Source organism: Lutra lutra, chromosome 7 (assembly GCF_902655055.1).
Source record: "Lutra lutra chromosome 7, mLutLut1.2, whole genome shotgun sequence".
In the NCBI taxonomy this organism is placed as follows: Eukaryota; Metazoa; Chordata; class Mammalia; order Carnivora; family Mustelidae; genus Lutra; species Lutra lutra.
The window spans coordinates 53,110,313-53,127,591 of NC_062284.1; the positions used below are offsets into that span (position 1 = coordinate 53,110,313).

At 37.7% G+C, this 17,279-nt stretch overlaps 1 protein-coding gene across 4 annotated transcripts in view; it reads left to right on the forward strand.

The window, feature by feature from the left end:
• Positions 1-17,279, forward strand: part of SLC12A6 (solute carrier family 12 member 6) — a 91,637-nt gene that overhangs the window by 21,254 nt on the left and 53,104 nt on the right. The gene's annotated exons all lie outside the window — the stretch shown is intronic.

Consider the following 17,279-nt stretch of genomic DNA (forward strand, 5'->3'; position numbering starts at 1 on the left):
TCTTTCTCAATCAACTGCTTTCACTCTCTTGTATATCTGATAACTTCTTTCTTTTCACATTCTGGTTGGTTTTCCCCACAATGAGTTCTGTGTTCATTACCTACAGGTGAAATTGAATCAGTGGCAATGTAAGAAAAGACTTTTCAAGCAAAAAGAAAGCCACAGTAGAAGTCAATTTATGTGAAATTTAAATTGCACCTTTTGCTCGGACAGTTTAAATTTATCTGGAAAGTACATAAAGGAGAAGAGTATGGTTCAGTAGTTTGTGCAGGTGGACTCTGCCCTTGTTACTTTTAAGGTTATTCAGTATTTTGCCTCAGTTTACCAGTTAAACATTAATTCAGTAGCGAATGATCTAAGAGCTCTTTAATGAAAGAAGTACAATATGATCATTATGCTGACTATCCTAGCATTAGGTTTAGTAAGTTTGATGAATGTGATTATCCCTATTATTTTCTCTAAGCGGTAACAGTTAGACTTGCTGGGGGAATTGTGGTTTTGTGTGAATTTTTAAAACATGCAGTTATAGCGCTAATATTGCATTAAATACAGGTGTAGTTTGAAGCCTTTTATTTTTTAAAACTATACATTTCATAAATTGTCAAAAAATTTCTCTGGTCTCTGAGTAAAGGCTAAGAGAATAATCTCTCAAAATTCCTTTTAATTCCATGAATCTAACTTTTCTTTATAGCAAGTAACACATAATTCCTTTCTGTTAACTGCTATTTACTGTCTCTTGTCTCTTTATGAATTTTAAGAATCTCTAACTTAACAGACAAGGACTATTAAAAAATGCCTTTTATTTTTTCCTTCTAGTGAGAGATTTACCAGGGGGAGATATGATTTTTTTTAAAGATTTTATTTTTAAATAAAGGCAGAGAGGCAGATGGGGCGGGTCATCAGGGAAGCAAGCTCCCTGCTGAGCGGAGAGACCCATGCGGGGCTCAATCCCAGGACCCTGAGATCATGACCTGAGCCGAAGGTAGAGGATTAACCCACTGAGCAACCCAGGTACCCCTGGGAGTTAGGATTTGATGGAAAATCTTTGCCAGGTTATTTTCATTTTGCTGTATAGTCAAGGGTGGTAAGTTGAAGTGTTTAGCCTACTTTGAGCTTGAACCTGATTCTCCACAACTTTAGTGCAAAAAAGTTAAGGTTTTCTTTTCCTGATTGTGTGTGTTTGAAGTTAAAATTTCTTAGTTGCTTATGTTTGCTGCCTTTAGATTTTAATCCCTTTAGGATTTTGGCTTTGCTATTGTCTTAATTTCACAAAATGCAAACAAGCAAAGTCTATCGGTACCTCATTTCACTTCTCATTGGTTTTTATTTCCTTTCTTCACCATCTCTACTCTATTTTATTATTTCATCTTTACTTGTCCCATCATGTTTGGTGAAATCTGCTTTACTTAAATTACGGTGGTGTTGAAGTCATTTAATCCATTAGCAACTACCTAGAGAAGTTGTAAAACATTTTTGATAGTAGCCAACTTTGTAATAAGTGATATGCTAGGCTTAATTTATGTTTTCCCATAGTTATTGCTTTGGGCAAAGAAGAAGTGACAGATTTAATCTAACTGAATTTAATAAGGCTTTTTATTTTGGCGTTTTCCATGACAGCCTGAAAGTGTCCACTTGAATGAACTGTTGTTTGGTAAGTGAACAACTGATGGGAATATATTATCTAAATTGTATTTTCTTTATTGTAGGGCCAGATTAGGGAAACATATGGGGAAAACTTAATTAAACTTAGTTAAAAGGTTTTTTGTTTTTTAGGATTATGACATTTTTGACGATAGATGGTGTTTTGAGAGCAGTTGTTTAAAATGTAATAAGTTTTAGCCCCCTGTTCTTCTGAGTTAAAAATCTAAATTAATCATGGTTTTGTGACAAGCACTTCTAACACTAGCCAGTTTTGTAACCAGTCACTCTTTTCCTTCTTTTTCTGTCTGTATCTGTGAAGAGAGAAAAATATATACTGTCATATAAATGCAACGTATTTAGAAAGCAAATCCTTCTTTAAAATATATTTTTAAAGATTTTATTTATTTATTTGACAGAGAGATACAGCAAGAGAGGGAACACAAGCAGGGGGAGTTGGAGAGGCAGAAGCAGACTCCCCTCTGAGCAGGGAGCCCAATACGGGACTCCATCCCAGAATCCTGCAATCATGACTTGAGCCGAAGGCAGACTCTTAACCAACTGAGCCACCCAGGCGCCCCTAAAATATGTTTTTTTCAAAGGTGAGATTTATTTGAACTAGACAGGCAATTTGAGATAAAGTAGAAATATGAATATAGACATAATCTAAACTAATTTTAATAAGTACATTGATCCCTGCCGTGCTAGCTCCTAGAATACATCTTTTAAAACCCTGCTTAATTAGTTTTGAAGGGAAAAACGGAAACTCAGACTTCCTAACATCTTTCTTTTTTAACTTCATTTGAGAGAGGGAGAGAGAGTGTGCACACAAGCAGGGGTAGAGTGCAGAGGGAGAAGCAGACTCCCCACTGAGCAGGAAGCCCGATGCCGATGCCGTGCTCCATCCTAAGACCCTGGGATCATAACCTGAGCTAAAGTAGATGCATAAGCGACTGAGCCACCCAGGCACCCCCCTAACATCTTTCTTGACTGTTTTCCTCCTTCCCTGTCAGTTAGGTGCCCCCGTCCTATGTTTTCCAGCAGCCTGTCCATAAAAATCCCTATGAAACACATCTGTATTGCAATTATCTGTTATACTTGTCTCTCTTCCCCCAGCTGACTTAACTATAGGTCCTTGAGGGTAGAGACCTTGTCATATCATTTGTGTATCTCCAAAACCAGTGAAATGCACATAAGAGGCTATTTAGTAAGTAGACTTTTTCTCTGCCTTTTAAATTCATTAAACACATGTTCAGTGCAAATATCATGCCACGTGTTGTACTTTTTTCTGAAGGCTACAAGGCACAAAGTGTAAGTTCCCCACCAAAGGCAGCAGAATGGCTTTGGAGCCAAGGACCTGGCTTTGAATCCCAGTCCTACTAATTATTGCTAATTAAGAGTAGTGATAATTTGTATTAATTATTACTTGAGTGACTTTGAGCAAGTTAAGTTCTCTAACCTTACTTTACTCTTTGATAAAAGGAATAACAGTACCTACTTTACATGGTGGTTGTGAATTACATGGGAAAAATGAATATAAAGCACTTAACACATGTGTGACACAGCATCCAAAAAATAAGAGCCACTTTTTACTTATTGTGACTAGTGGTTTAATAAAAACAAAAAGAAACAGCTTTGGGTAACAGGTGATGGAGAGAATAATAATATTGCCTAAAGGGGACTCTAGACAGGTACCTCAGATGTTGGGATACAACTGATTTTTGAAGGGATGTCTAGAAAGATTACAAGTAATATAGAACTATAGAAGGTATGAGAAGAAGGTACAGCGCAGGTGGGAAATAAAAAAGTTTAAGTTAGGCATATTGGATGTGTGAAGAGAGCCAAGAGATGAAGCTACTTAAGGAAGGATTATCAATTTCATCTTCTCCTTACTCTATGGGATAGTGAATGTTAAGTAAGGCCTTTTTAGAGATAAAGAAACCAAGGCTGTGGTCAGTAAGTACTTGCCTCTGGCTACATGGTGAGTTGTAGCAGAGCCGGTGTTCAGACTTCTAAATTTTATGTGCTTGCCATCACACCATGATGCCAATCATAGTTTTTTAAGAGTAAGTTATTTTATATCTTGAGTTCATGTATCCACAGGATTTGGTGTGTTACCAAATCTGTGATAGTTTTTATAGGAACAATGCAACTGAATGTTACTGTTTATTACATTTACTTAATCAGATATAAATGTTTCATTCTTTTCACTTATTTAAATATTTACTGAGTTTGTTGAAATATTTCTCTGAAATTATTATTCCAGATCTTCTCCCTAGCTCCTTAGATCTTTTTATAGTGTCCATGGATTAGGCAGATTTCCCCTGCTGAATTTACCTTGATACAGATAGCAGACTGGAAGATTTCCTCTTCCTTTGAAATAGGATTCTAAGGATAGTTTCAGAATCAGATTTGTAACAATAAAGAAAGGAACCTGTGTTGGTATTGAACAGCATCTCCAGACATTAACTGTCAAGTAATCCAAATGGATTGAAAGAGAGACTTTGTGTTAAATAGAGTTTAAATTTTGTTAAGAATCCACAAGCTGTTAGACTGCTATTCTGCTTGATTCCCATGAAAGTTTATGTTCTAAAGAAGGTGATGTGACTTCTTTCTTTTACTGACTAACACTGAAATAGGTTGAAGTAGACAAAGAATTTCTTTGTCTTTTCAGGGACCGCTTCGCTGGCTCAGCTGGTAGAGCATAGGACTCCTGATTTCAGGGTTGTGAGTTCAAGCCACATAGTAGATGTGGAGTCTACTTAAAATAAAAAATTAAAAAATGAAAATTAAAAATATATATATATATATTCATTCTGTGGTAAAGATGTAAGAGTTTATGTGTGTGTGTGTGTGCCCTTTTAACTATTCAGTGGGGTTTTACCAACCCAACTAAGAAAATATCAGATTTGCTATTTTTTTTAAAGATTTTTTATTTATTTATTTGACAGACAGAGACCACAAGTAGGCAGAGAAGCAGAGAGAGAGGGGGAAGCAGACTCCTTGCTGAGCAGAGAGCCTGATGCGGGGCTCGATCCCTGGACCTGAGATCATGACCTGAGCTGAAGGCAGAGGCTTAAGCCACTGAGCCCAGGCACCCCTCAGATTTGCTATTTTAAAATATGAGGGTCGGGGCGCCTGGGTGGCTCAGTGGGTTAAAGCCTCTGCCTTCAGCTCAGGTCATGATCTCAGGTCCTGGGATCAAGCCCCACATTGGGCTCTCTGCTCAGCAGGGAGCCTGCTTCCTCCTCTCTCTCTCTGCCTGCCTCTCTGCCTACTTGTGATCTCTGTCTGTCAAATAAATAAATAAATCTTTAAAAAAATTAAAATATGAGGGTCAAGAGTTTTCCTTAAATATGACTCAGTGAGACATGTTTTTCTGCCTTCCTTCTGAGCCCCTAATATTCCATCATTGTCAGAAAGAACAACTTCCTGAATTTCAGTACTCTTAAAAAGAGTTTTTTTAAGAATCTTTCCCCAGTTTTCCTTGCTTCATGTCCATCCCTCTGTGTACCACCTACTACTTTTGCCCCATAGGGTATATACCAGATTGGAATTCATTTAATAGTATAAAGATAAAATTTCTTCAAAATATATATACATGCATACTGCTTAATATTCTTATATTCTATACTCAAAGCAACATTTAGTTTAGGGTTATAAAAATATTAAGTGTAGTTGTAGCATATTGTAAAATGCAGTTTCACATTTCAGATTGAATTTAGACATTTGGCATAGGTTACAAAATAGATTGTAAGCTGGTAAACTTTAAACAATTTAGCATGTATTGGTTTTGCCAGGTTGAAAGAGGAAATCACTTTACATTACAAAATGTCATCAACATTATGGTATTAATTTTTGAGTACCTGGAGTGTACCAGGTATGTTACAAATATTGGCTTATTTAATCCTCACAACAGCCAGGACAGGTAACCATTATCCCCAACATAACAATGAGGAAAATTAGGTGCCAAGAAGTCAGATAGGCTGTTATAAGTGATAGACACGGAATTCAGACGAGGGTCTCTGTGACTTAAAGGCCTTTTTTCTTTTCATTACACCACACTGTCCCTCTACTTTATTTTTTTTTTTTAAGATTTTATTTATTTATTTGACAGAGAGAGTGAGCAGAGGCAGATAGAGTGGCAGGCAGAGGCAGAGGGAGAAGCAGGCTCCCCGCCGAGCAAGGAGCCGGACGTGGGACTCGATCCCAGGAGGCTGGGATCACGACCTGAGCCGAAGGCAGCTGCTTAACCAACTGAGCCACCCAGGCGTCCCTGTCCCTCTACTTTAAACGGAATTCAGACGAGGGTCTCTGTGACTTAAAGGCCTTTTTTCTTTTCATTACACCACACTGTCCCTCTACTTTAAATAGTCACAGAATTATTTATTGCTCTGTTGTCTCAGTAGTTACTAATTCTTCTTAGGTTCAGTTTCTTTTGTCTTTGTGTATTTCTCAAAATTAATTGAAGGTTAATTGCTGCTTCTACCTTTTCATGTGTTTGATTTTTTTTTTCAGATTTGGTGTAGAATATTTCCACATGTCAAATACTCTTTCAAATTGATGCTGAAAATTGAGAAATCTGAACAAGCAATGAAACTAGTTTACTCTGACAATCCTTTACTAGCCCTCTGCTTCTGAAATTTCTAGGGAGATGTATACTTATCAGTGAGATAGGAATAGAGGCTTCATTAAAGTCTATGTGTTAATGATGGGCATATGGAGTAAGTGAAATAATCTTAATACAACTTTTAAGACTATATATATACTACTGAATGTATCAAAGAGGTGTTTATTTTAGTGTATTAGAAAAAATTATATTTCTTTTCATGGATCTTATTCTTAGAATGAGCTACGTCAAAAGACAAGACTGTTTAGAGAAAAATGCTAATATAGATAGAGCAAAGACATGGTAAAGATTGAATATGGCTGCATAAATAGTGGAAATGATTTTGATCCATTCCATACCTTCACATAATAAATTAGGTTTCCTTTCCTTTCCTGTGGGTTCCTTCCACTACATCGAGCCTTTGGTGACAGGAGATTTCGATGGTTTTATTAAGAATGGTGAACCTGTAGTTAGAGTCCTTTCCAAAAGCTGTCTCTATCTTTCCCCCATCACATCACCTTTGTTCATATATTTTTCATCTGAACTCTTTTTTCTCTTCTGCCTACTTCCTGTGTACTGCAAAAAAATGTACAGACTCACATCATCTGAAGACCAAGATGACTTGCCTGATCCTCTACCCCCACTTTGATTATTGCATCAATCCATATCCATCAGCACATATACTTGGTAGTATGGCCTGAACGTGGAATGGCTTTGTAATTATTTTCATATCTCTTCAACCATATTGTGAATTATATGAGGGCTAGGGATAGTATGTTAATATTTTTTTGAAAATTATCTATTTTTATTTATTATGGAAAATTTCAAACTCACAAAAGCTCAGTGACTTCCTGTTCATACCTCTTACCTGTTGGTGTTTGTCTTTATCTTTATATGTTATGTTCTTTATCTTTATATGTTTTATGTTCTTTATATTTAGGGATATGAGCTCTTTGTGATTTAAATTGAAAATATATTTGCCCACCAATATTTCTTTTAAAGTTTTATTAAAGTAGGGGAGTAGGGAGAGGGTGGTGGGGTTATGGACATTGGGGAAGGTATGTGCTATGAAGTGTGTAAACCTGGCGATTCACAGACCTGTACCCCTGGGGCTAATAATATATTATATGTTAATAAAAAATAAAAAATTATAAAAAAATAAACTTTTATGGAAGTATAGCTGATATAAAATAGATTGCACATATTTAAAGTATACATTTTGATGAGTTTGACATCTGTATATACCCCTGAAACAGTTATCATAATCAAGATAATGAACATTTCCATTGCCTCCAAAAGTTTCCTTGTACCCTTTTGTAACCCACTCACCTAATTCCTTGGTCTTCAGGCAACCACTGATCTGCTTTCTGTCACTATACATGAGTTTGCATTTCCTAGAATTCTATATGAATGGAATAATAGAGAATATACTCTCCTTTGTCTGACTTCCTTTATGTAACATAGTTATTTTATGATTCATTCCTCCATCTAGTCAATATCCTTTAAGTCCAAGTAACATTAAGATCTTCCTTCTCTCTCAGAGCTTAACATTAAGGGCAATAGTTGAAAATGATAGAACCCACAGATATTTGGACTTAACAGAGGCTTTTTAATTTTTTGACCTATTTGCCAGGATTTGAGTGTTTTTAGTATTAGTCTGTAAACAAAATGTACTTTTCAGAGGAGATTCTGGGAAGGTGAAATCCCACCATCCCTCTGTTCCTGATTCCAACCTGCCTTATGTGACCCTTATTCCACATAATTATTCCTTATTCCAGCCTTATGTGAGCCAGATGGCCCCTGGATCCAGTGACCAGTTAGGTGCAAGTGAGCCCTGGGCTCTGTGGGTGATCTGTCAGCGAGAGATGGCACAGGACTTGTTCCTCAGGGGCTGGACAAGAGCCTTGGATGAGGATAACAATGGCAGATCCAGGAAAGAGCTTGGCTTGGTATAGATCCATGGACTCTTGGAGGAGAGAAGAAAGGAAAAGAGCCAGGGGACTGATATCTCTGTTTCTGAGGCTGGGAGATGTAATGTGACCTGAACACCAGGAGGCTTCCTCGTGGGCCTGCGCAAGGCTTGCCCGCTGGACTGCCCACCTACGGGCATTGCGTCTGCTTTGTCTCTTCATTCTCTGGAGACTGCTCCCACTCATTTGTGGTCCTTTGTCAATGAAACCTAAGCCCCTCTGAAATAATAAAGGAGAAGAGCCCATGTCGAGAAGCCAGGCAACCAGAAAGAGAAAGATCACTTAGAATAAACAGTGTGGTAGAGTAGCCAAATAGAAATGCTGAAGGAGACAGTAACTTGAATATGAAAATAATAAATAATAGAAGTATTTAAGGAAGTTCAAGTGAAGTGCAAAAAAAGTTTATAGAGCAAAAAAATGTAATTTCCCAGCTAAATACTTAATACTGTCTGACTCCCAATCCATGTATAAACACTTCTATTTTTTATTTTTATTTTTTATAAACACTTTTTTAAAAAAATATACTATCTCCATTATCACTGATGAATATGGATGCTAAGATTCTCAACAAGATCCTAGCAAACAGGATCCAACAGCACATTAAAAAGATTATCCACCATGACCAGGTGGGATTCATCCCTGAGCTACAAGAATGGTTCAACATTTCCAAATCAATCAGTGTGATAGAACAAATTAATGAGAGAAGAGAGAAGAACCACATGGTCCTCTCAATTGATGCAGAAAAAGCATTTGACAAAATCCAGCATCCGTTCCTGATTAAAACACTTCAAAGTATAGGGATAGTTCATTCCTGAACTTTATAAAATCTTTCTATGAAAGACCCACAACAAATATCATCCTCAATGGGAAAAAGCTTACGGCCTTCCCGTTGAGATCAGGAACACAACAAGGATGCCCACTCTCACCACTCTTGTTCAACATAGTATTAGAAGTCCTAGCAACAGCAATCAGACAACAAAGAGAAATAAAAGGTATCCAAATTGGCAATGAAGAAGTCAAACACTCTCTCTCTTCACAGATGACAGAATTCTTTATATGGAAAACCCAAAAGATACTAGAAACTACTAGAACTCATACAGCAATTCAGCAACATGGCAGGATACAAAGTCAATGTACAGAAATCAGTGGCTTTCTTATACACTAACAATGAAAATACAGAAAGGGAAATTAGAGAATCGATTCCATTGACTATAGCACCAAGAACCATAAGATACCTGGGAATAAACCTAAGCAAAGAGGTAAAGGAACTATACTCAAGGAACTACAGAACACTCATGAAAGAAATTGAAGAAGACACAAAAAGATGGAAGACCATCCCATGCTCTTGGATCGGAAGAATAAACATTGTTAAAATGTCTATACTGCCTAGAGCAATCTATACTTTTAATGCCATTCCAATCAAAATTCCACCGGTATTTTTCAAAGAGCTGGAGCACATAATCCAAAAATTTGTATGGAATCAGAAGAGACCCCAAATCGCTAAGGAAATGTTGAAAAAGAAAAATAAAACTGGGGGCATCACGTTACCTGATTTCAAGCTTTACTATCTCCATTAAAATGTTAGCACTGTAAGGGCAGGAACTTTTTCTTCTATATACACTGCTAATCTCTTGTCAACACCCAATGCCTAGAACACTTTCTTGGCACATAGTAAGCATGCAGTGCATAGTAATTGAATAAAGGAATGAATATGTGATCATTTATTGGCCTGGCAGATGTAGTGGAAGAAATATTTCAAAGCACAGAGCCAAAATTACAAAGAAATTGAAAAAAAAAGGGACGGGGAGTATTGATTCAGGGCACCCAACATGGCTAATACAAGTTCCAGAAAAAGAAACAAATGTAAAAGAAGCAATAATTATATGAATAGAAAAAAATTTCTGAGGTAAAGACTTCAGTGTGCAGAAAGAAGTTCCAGGGAAGATCAGTGATGAAAAACTCAAACTTAGGGTTATTCTGGTAAATTTTTTGAACTGTAAGGATTCATCTTAGAGGCATCCAGATAAAACAGGATATTATCTATAAAGTGTCAGACTGGTATCATAATTGTAATCCATGGCACTGGAAATTGGGAGACAGTGGAAGAGTATCCACAGATTACCAAGAGAAAAAGACTGTTAATAACAAATCCTTATTTGTAGTGAAGATATCTCCACAAGTGAGATGCATGTTTCATAGAGAATATGTTACTACTTAACCCCTTAAATATTTAGAGAGAGAATATGTTACTACTTAACTCCTTAAATATTCTGAGAATATTTATAAGATAATAATAAGAAGAAGAAGAAAGGTTTTTCACCAAATAAATGGGGTGGAAGAGAGATCACGGGGGGAAAGAAATAGAAATAGTAGGAAATTACAGACTCTCCTGGGAATGTGTTGTGTAAATGCTAACCAAAGGGACATACTTCAGGGAACAATTCAATAGTAATTGTGATGTAGAAGTACTAAATGAGTCAAAGGAAAACCTCAAAATTATGGGAGGAAAAAGAGGGAAAAGCTTTTCAAATGGAGATGAGAGAAAAAAAGTTCCAGTAAGCACATATGAAGTTGTTCCACATCATTAGTCATCAGGGAAATGGACATTAAAACCACAGTGAGATACCACTTCACATCCATGAGGATGGCTCTAATAAAAAGATGGACAATTACAAGTGTTTGACAAGGGTGTGAAAAACTGAAGCACTCATATTTATGGTGGGAACATAAATGGTGTAACCAGTTGGGAAAATAGATTGCCAGCTCCTCAGAAAGTTAGAAATAGAGTTACCGTATGGCCCAGTGATTCTGTTCCTAGATATATACCCAAAAGAAATGAGAATATATGTCCACACAAAAACTTGTATGGGAATGTTCATAGCAGCATTATTTACAGTAGCCAAAAATTTATTTCTCTAAATAACCCAAATGTCCACTAATTGATGAATATATAAATGAAATGTCCAAATATCCACATAATGGAATATTATTTGGCAATAAAAAACAGGTGAAATCCTGGGGCGCCTGGGTATCTCAGTGGGTTAAGCCTCTGCCGTTGGCTCAGATCATGATCTCAGGGTCCTGGGATCAAGCCTTGCATCAGGATCTCTGCTCGGCAGGGAAGCTTGCTTCCCCCTGCCTCTCTGCTGACTTGTGATATCTCTCTCTCTCTCTCTCTCTCTCTCTGAAATAAATAAATAAAATCTCTTTAAAAAAAAATAAAAATAAAAATCAGGTGAAATACTGACATATCCTACAATATGAATGAACCTTGAAAACATTATGTGAAGTGAAAGAAGCCAGTCACAAAAGAAATTATTATACAATTCCATTTATATAAGATGTCCAGAATAGGCAAATTTAGAAAAAGGAAAGTAGGTTAATGGTGGCTTTGGACTGGGTAAGGTGGTGGAGTGAGATGGAGATTGACTGCTAATGGATATGGTGACCAAATTGTAAAATTAGATTGTGATGGCAGTTGCACAACAATGCAAATATATTAAATATTGAATTGAACACTTAACAGGTGAATTATGTAGTATGTAAATCCTATCTTAATAAATTTTTTTTAAAGATTTTATTTATTTTTTTGACAGAGACAGAGAGGGAACACAAGCAGGGGGGAGTGGGAGAGGGAAAACAGGCTTTTTGCAGAGCAGGGAGCCTCATGCAGGGCTCAGTCCCAGGACCCTGGGACCAAGACCGGGGCTTGTTCCCAGGACCCTGAGATCATGACCTGAGCCGAAGGCAGAGACTTAATCCACTGAGCCACCCAGGCGCCCCTATGTCATTTCTTTATACAAATCTGAATTCCAAACCAAAAAAAGTGGCCTTCTAAGAACACTTCTCTTGCTTGGCACACTCTGCTAGACAGCACTGGTTTCCTCAAGGGTCTCTATTAATTTAATGCATACACTTGACATACGCATCAGAATTTGAAGGATATTTTTGATGAGCACTCAGCATTGGTGGCAGATCTGCCTATATGACCTAGTGTCTCCTTCCACTTCTGTCTAGAGCCCGTTGTCTCCCAGTGCCATCAGTTTGGCATCTGGCCACATCAGGCAACATCAGGCTGTCCCCCTCCCTGCACTACAGTGGGTTTCTGCTGCAAGAGTCAGGATTGAGTGGCCTAGAGAAGACTGATGACTAGTCCTGGATCTTGGTCTGCCCCAGCTTCAGCTGCTTGCCTGCTGGCTGCTATTGTCTTGCCACCGTTTCTTCAAGACAAATCTGATGGATCAGAAGGAAGATTGCTAAATGAATTCTCATCATTTTTTTCAGGATTTGTGTATAGTGTTCTCTAATCCCGTTGACTCTGCATTTTTACTCCTTTCTGCCTTTACTACTCTTCTTACCCTTTTAGTGTCTGGTTTTGTTGGGAAAGTTGACATGACAGCAGTGCTGTCATAGTTCTTTCAATGATTTTTTTCTGTTTCCTTCTGTGTTTGTACTTTGTTCTACTCACTATTATTTCCAGGACCTGATCTCAGTTCCTCTGTCTTTACAGACTTCTAGGAAAGTTTATCCTTTTATCTTCAATTTTGTGTTTTGATGATGGCTTTAAAATTTTTATTTCCATTATTAACTTTTTATTGAAACTAGTCCTGAATTTCTATCTCTGGGTATTTTTCTTTGAAATTAGTTTATCATCCGTCAATTAACAAGCATACACTGAGTATTTTATAACATGTACAAGCTACTGCTACGTTACAAAGAGCTATGATTGTCACAGCAACACTAAGACAAAGTTCTGGCCCTCAAAGTACTTAAAATGACAGATAGGACCTGCCCACCCCACCACCCATGGATTGACTTACTGGGCCTCCTCTTATTCTCTTTTCTTTTTTTTTTTAAGATGTTATCTGTTCATTTTTCAGAGAGAGAAAGAATGCACAAACAAGCAGGGGGAGCAGGAGATGGAGGGGGAGAAGCAGGCTTCCTTCTGAGCAGGGAGCCTGATATGGGACTTGATCCCAGGACCCCAGGACCATGACCTGAGTCAAAGGCAGATGCTTAGCTGACTAAGCCACCCACGTGTCCCTCATTCTCTTTTCTTTAAAAAAAAATTTCTTTTCGTTTACTTTTTCCTTTATTTCTCAATCTTGGCAGCTGTGTTGCTGGGGTAGGGACACAGGGGTGGTTATCTCACAGCTATGAAAATTGGTGCCACCAAAAATTCATTTCCAACTTCAACTGTACTGTTAACACTATTCAGAAATCCTTCTGAGTCATCCCAGTTAGCCTCCTTTCAGTTCCTCATAAAACTTTAAATGTTTGTTAAGCCCCCAGTCCCTCCATTCGCTTATATTCAGCACATGACTGAAGTTATACTTCTCAGAGTAAACTTCAATTTCAAAACGCCTCTTCCCAGCACCCATATTGACACCTGTCCTTTACCTTCATCCTTCTTAGGTAACACACACCTGTTCACCTGTGCTCTAGAGCTTTTCTTGCCTGCCTCTCCTGTGTTTTCTGTATTGGCTCTTTCCCCTCACTGTAGTAAAACACTCCCCCATCCCTTTCTTTGCCCCTCTTTCCTCTCTTGGACCACTTGTTGACTGTTTAGTCTTCAAAATATTTCTCAAATCTGCCCTCTTCTCCCCATCCTCACTGCTACTACATTAGTTCAGGATAGTTCATTGTTACTTCTTGTCTAGCCTCCTAAAGCCACCCTTAGAGTAGCGTCCAGAGGAATTTTTCTCAAATATAAATCTCATCCTTTTACTCCCCCATTTAAAATACTGTATTGTCTCCCCATTGCCTGCAGAATAAAGTTGATTCTGCTTAGCAGGTCATACATGTCCCTTCATGATCTAGAACATTCCAACTTAACAGTCTTCTTAAGGGGCGCCTGGGTGGCTCAGTTGCTAAGCATCTGCCTTTGGCTCAGGTTATGATCCCAGGGTCCTGGGATTGAGCCCACATCAGGCTCCCTGCTTAGCGGGAAGACTGCTTTTCGATCTCCCACTGCCCCTGCTTGTATTCCCTCTCTCGGCTCTCTCTGTCAAATAAATAAAATCTTAAAAAAAAAAAAAAACAACCAGTCTCCTTAAGACTGAGTTGAAACTTAATTTCTTCCTTGATGGCTTCTCCATTACATTCTTCAGGGAATGTAGTATATTTTACACATTCCCATATCTCTTTGTCTATACCTCTACTATATAGTGCTTTAATCACCATGATGTAATTGTTTTACCCATATGTGCTATAAATCCCTAAGAATAGCTACTGTGTTCTGTTCTTTGTGTATCCCCAAGTGCCTAGCATATAGGATTGACACATACAGGTGCTTAGTAGATATTCTCTGAAATAATATGCTGATTAATGAAAAGATAATACAAGGCAGTGTATGCCCAGCAATTCAGAAGAAGGTTAAAGGTGGTAGAAAATTAAACTTCAGAGTAGGCCCCAAAAAAGAAGTAATTGAGTTGGCCCTTTAAGGGATATACAACTCAGATAAGTAGAAAAGAAAGAAAAGGAAATTTTCAATGAAAATTGATGTAATCAAAGATACATGGGTCTGTGGCATGCCTGGGTGGCTCAGCTGGGTAAGCATCCAAGTCTTGATCTCAGCTCAGGTCTTTATCTCAGGGTCATGAGTTCAAGTCCCAGCAAATGATAAGGTTAGAGAGAAATAAGCTAGTGCTACATTATAAAAGGACTTGAGGGAGATGGAGAGGAGAAGGGAGTTGAGGGAAATTGGAAGGGGAGGTGAACCATGAGAGACTATGGACTCTGAAAAAACGATCTGAGAATTTTGAAGGGGTGGGGGGTGGGAGGTTGGGGGCACCAGGTGGTGGGTATTGTAGAGGGCACAGATTGCATGGAGCACTGGGTGTGGTGCAAAAATAATGAATACTGTTATGCTGAAAAAATAAAAAAATTAAAAAAAAAAAAAGAAGTATAAAAAAAAATAAAAAAAATAAAAGGACTTGAAAGACAGGATGAGGTTTTTGGAGTTAATCCTGTAAGCCAAGGGATCCAAACAAGTAAACCAGTGTCTACTATAGGTGTTTAATCTGTTACCTTCTGCTACCACCAGTATTCCCATGCCCCGCCTGGGAATTCACAGTAGGAATGGAGGCAGAACCTACAAAGACAGTTGTTTCCTTTTCTTAGAGGGACTTGAACCAGTACCCACATATGATGCCTGGATATAAGTAAGTGAGAATGATCATATCTTCACAAAGTTGTTGGGAACTCCTGGCATTGTCATTAGGAGACCTTTGAAAGTGTTTTGTTTTTTAAGCAATGAAGCAACCTCATAAAGACAGAATTTAGGATTATTAATATGAAGGGAAATAAAGGATTGTTTGAAGTTGGGAGAATTGGTGACAGGGAGAATAGTTGAGCTATTTCAGTGGTCCAGCTGGGAAGGACAAGAATCTAAATGCTCGCAGTGTGGTAGAAAGAAGAGATGGGTATAGAAGCCACAATTGACTGGATTTCATGAATGAGGGAAGGGAAAGAATCAAAAGTTGGAACACATATGCTGACTGGTTTCTTATTAATCAACTTTTTTTTTTAATCAATGACACATTCTTTGTTCCTGTCAATTTAAGTGTAGTTATATATTAGGTACAATGTAGTTGTATGTATTATACTATAGACCAATACATAATATTACGTTATATATCATTATATATGGTTGTATATATACCCAGGTATTGTATAAAGGTGTATTATTAGATGTAATAAGTCCTATTATATCTCTCGAATTTCTCCATTAGCTGTTGTCCCTGACTGTAAATCCTCTGTTTAGAAATGTCTCCCCTTCTCTATTTCTCTTAACCCTTCTTTCTTTTGATAAACTAACCATCCTTCAAGATTTGGCTCAGTTATTCCTTGATACCATTCCTGACTGCTTTATTTTGTTTTCTTACCTTTTTGATTCCCACAATATTTGTACCTATACTGTAACAATTATTTTTATTGTTTCATAATTGTATAATTCCTCTCTCTTCTTGAGAAGAAAGGGTAACTCAGTATCTGTAGTGCCTAGCACAGTACCTGACACATGGTAGGCATTCAGAGTATCAGATGAATTAATAATAATAATCCTACAGACCATATTAGAGGTGGTTGTTAGCACATGGATCCATTACAGTCTAATAATGATTATGCCTGCCTGTGTCTAATAACTCTGGCATTCATTTCATTTTGCATATTGCACTTGTTTCCTGGCCTGAAACACTGCTTTTGTTTTTAGACTTCCATGTAGAGAATTTCAGTTGTTTTCCATCTGCTTTAGACTCCAAGACTTTTGCTAATATGACCCTAGTCTTCAAGCAAACCATTCCGGACCTGGCCATGTTATTCTGCTCTGTGATTTGGAGTTCTCTATGATTTTGAAGGTTTTTAAAAGTTCCTACTTAAAGCACATATGCCTCTATCCATGCTGCTCCTCTAGACTTTGGACCCTTAACAGCACTAAAGGCTGTACCACAGGTTATTGGCTCTGTCACCTTGGGCAAATCATTTCAGCTTCCTCATGAGCTAGTTTCTTCTGGAACATGGGAAAATTTCCTCCTCACAGTGTTTGCTGTGCAGGATTTGGTATAATGATAGTAGACATGTGCTCTAAATTGAGTCATTTAGAGACTGCCTTTATGATCTTTCCATTTTTATGTATCATCTTTGCGTTTAATTTTTTTTCTTAAATTGAATCACTGAAAGGAGCTTTATCACTAGATGAAATACCAGCGTGCTTGCCACTCCATAAATAGAGAATAAACTAAAAATAGATGTAATATAAATGGTAGTAATCTTGCTAGATATGTTGCCAAGCAAGAGGCTCTTAGCCCTGTTAAAAAAAGATCAAGGGGAGGCAGTGCATCGTAGTGGGATAAGTGGTGTTTTTTTGTTCTTTTTTTTTTTTAAAGATTTTATTTATTTATTTGTCAAAGAGAGAGCAAAAGCAGGGGGAGCAGCAGACAGAGAGAAAAGTAGTGTTCTCTGAACAAGGATCCCAATGTAGGATTTGATCCCAGGACCCTGGGATCATGACCAGAGCTGAGGGCTGACACTTAACTGACTAAGCCACCCAGGCATCCCATAAG